Genomic DNA, 3,425 nt, shown 5'->3' on the forward strand with positions numbered 1-3,425 from the left:
GGATGATAATTGGAGATTCCTTGATATGATCATGGTGCAAGTGTGTGAATGTGAATATGAATGCATGTTTATTACGGCCGCACCTCGATGTGAGGTTGCCTACGTATCTGTTAGGAATCAGGCCGAACGTAGCTCTAGCCAAACCTCGCACAAGTGTGTGTATACCTCAAAAAGGTCTTTTAAAGGTTGTAACGTGGTTAGGCTAAAAGCTGAAGAAGAAGGGGATAAAGGCTCAAGACCCTAGATAAGCCCCCAAGGTGTGCAACCTCGCTTTTGAATATTTGTATTTTATGCTTGAGTTTCTACTCTTTTTTAGCTCTTTTTGCTTTAGCATTTATTTTATTTTTATAAGTGTGAGCAATCTCGATCATGCGGTCTATCACTCACTTGGCATTCATGTTTCTCAGGCACGGTACCGAGCACTCGATAAGAGACGCAATCTGAGACGTGTTCTTATCAAAGATATTTTCATATCAAAGACAATGGAACACTTACACTTTTGTACACTTGTTTTCGTTTTTTATTATTGCTTATTTTTTGCTATTGCTTTCTTTTGAATTTTGCTCAAGCTTTCTTTAGAATTGCATAAGTTGCACGCCATCCCATCCCAAGGTTAGGTAGATGTAGGTTGAAAAAAGAAGGGTCTATCGTTAGACGAGGCTCAAAGTGGTTTATGAAGAAAGGATTGTACAATTGAAGGGCGAAAGGAGATATGATGTGGCTACGAGGGGTGCCTCAAATCATTAGTATACCATGTGCTTAATTCGACATGGTTTTTTTTTTTTTTTTTGTAATGCAATGTAATGAAATGATCATATGCAAAATAAATGCTCATTTTATTAAAAAGGAAAGAAAAACTACAAGAATAATCTAAAGGAAAAGAAAAGGGGCCTATGCTAGACTTATTGGGGGAAAGGAAAAAAGAAAAAGAAATAGAAAAAAGAGGCCATGAAATCTTGTCGTTGAAGCTCGCCTCTTGTCTTGTGTTGTTTCCTTTATCATCACTCGTTCTTCTTGTTAACTGGAGGTATGGGAAGCTTGTTATTATTAATCAAATGCTGGATGGCCTCCTTTAGCTTCCAACAGCTCTCAGTAGTATGACCCCTACCTTGGTGGTACTTGCAGTGTTCGTCTGGATTCCAACTAGGCAATCTTTTCTTAAGTGGGGGATCTTTAATAGGTCCTATGGGAGTAATGATTCCCTTGGCATGGAGTCGATTGAAAGCATCATCGTAGCTAGTTCCAATAGGGGTATTCCCTTTTCGGTTTCTTTCGATTACCCATGGCTAGGATCTCACTAAGGTCGAAAGTACCAACACTATTACTAGAGTAGGTGTTTTTGAAAGAAGAAGGATATTTGTTCTTCTTCCCTTTACAGCCACTGTTACCATTGTTACTAATCTTGGCCTTCTTGTCGCGCGGAGGAACATGAAGGAGATTTGAATCAATGAAGTCTTGAACACGATCCTTGAGGGCGAGACACTTTTCAGTAGTGTGACCGTGACCTTTATGGTATCGACAATAGGAATTTGGATCCCAATTAGGAGAACGTTTTTCAGATGGAGGGTCTTGACTGGGAACAATGGAGTGAATGAGACCTTGATCGTGAAGACAGTCAAAAGCTTCATTGTAATTCATTCCTATTGGTGTGTATTCTACAATGGTCTGTTTTTCCTGTGTCTTAGGAGCATTGAGTTCTTCATTAAACTCTTGGCGAGAATTTTGTTCGATGGCCATCACCCGATTTGCTAATCCTTGTAACACATTCAAGACCATGGCAATGACATCTTGCAGTTTTCGAATTTCCTCTTTTAGACTTGACGAGTCTTCCTTGGTATTATCTAAGAAAAGACTTTCATCCTCCTCAATTATGGCCACTTCATCGAGAGAGGTCATATAAGTTGTCTCGATCATAGGCTCTCCTAAAGGTGTGATAAGAAGTGATGGATCAAAGGATGCTTGGTCATCTTCTATGGCTAGAATCTCGGAAGTTTCATTGTTATCGATCAGATCATGGATAGCTTCTTTGAGTTTCCAACACTCTTCAGTGTCGTGACCCTTTCCTTGATGATATTTGCAGTGCTTATTAGGGTCCCACTTAGGCGGCCTAGCTTCTGGAACCGGATCTTTGATGGGCCCTATGGGCATGACTAGTCCTTTGTGATGTAGCTTCTCGAAAGCCGTTTCATAACTTATACCAAGTGGAGTGAACACCCTTTTTGATCTTTGGATTCGTGGTTTAGAGGTGTTTGTAGCATGTACCTCATTAATGGGAGAGGAAGAAAAAGGATGGTCGCTCTTCTTTCCTCTCGCACTATTATCTTTCAGAAGGTCATCTTCAATGTCAATGCCTATATTATAGACAGCTTTGAAAGTATTCAAGTTGTGTTGGTACTTTAAGTGCTTTGAATACTTCCCTTGGAGATTCTTGATAAACATCCTCAAAGATTCTTTTTCGGTAGGAGCCTTAACCATATTAGCAGAAGTTTCCCTCCATTTAGTGAAGAAAGAAGTGAACCCTTCGTTTTCCTTTTGTTTTAACAACTCAAGTTGTCTGTAGTCTGTTTCGTCTTGGATGTTGCACTTATATCTATCTATGAAAGCGTTTGTTATCGACTCCGAAGAAGAGATTTTTCCTTTCTCGAGAGAAAAGAACCATTGTTGACAAACGGTCTCGAGAGATAGTGGGAACAGAGAGGGGAAAACCTTCTTATCGATACCCTTAATGCTCATTATAGTTTCAAAAGCTCTTAGATGGAAGTAAGGGTTATCTGTTGCCTTGAATTTACGGATGTCAGTGGCGTTGAACTTATGCGGAAGAAGTTCTTTGTCCAGCGAGACCCCTTGCGAACTCATGCCCTGAAATTTATAGTCACTAGATAGCTTGCTTAGACTCTCTTGCATGAGATTCATCTGTTGTTGCTTCATGGGATCATCGACTTTAAGTGTGAGGAGCTTCAGTGTTTTAGTCATGGTAACCAATTGGTTCCTAAGCTCATTGACTTCTTCTTGAGTTGCCATTATCTTTTTAGCCTTCCTCTTTTGACGAATCGGTTTATCGAAAAGTGAAACTTGAATAAAGAGGTTGTCCTTGATTAATCACCCTTCTCTCCTTGACCAAGTACTGTGGGAAAGGAATTTGGGGATATTCATTATTAATTATTTGACTCAAACTTTATTCAACATGAAATTAATGGAGGAAGTGAAGGAAAATGGAAGAATGTGAAGAAGATTTAGGTGGAGGGATATGAAGAATTAGGAATAGAATGTACCCCCCAACTCAAATGACGGAAAAGACCGACTCATGCATGAACCTAAGACATGGCCATGGTAATGTGTACTCAAAGTGTGTGCTAAGACTAGTGAGTGTAGGTGACATGTTTGGACTCTTGTGTAAGACCATGGGACTTAGTGCCTAAACTCGA

This window comes from Chenopodium quinoa, unplaced genomic scaffold, assembly GCF_001683475.1.
Source record: "Chenopodium quinoa cultivar QQ74 unplaced genomic scaffold, ASM168347v1, whole genome shotgun sequence".
Lineage (NCBI taxonomy): Eukaryota > Viridiplantae > Streptophyta > Magnoliopsida > Caryophyllales > Amaranthaceae > Chenopodium > Chenopodium quinoa.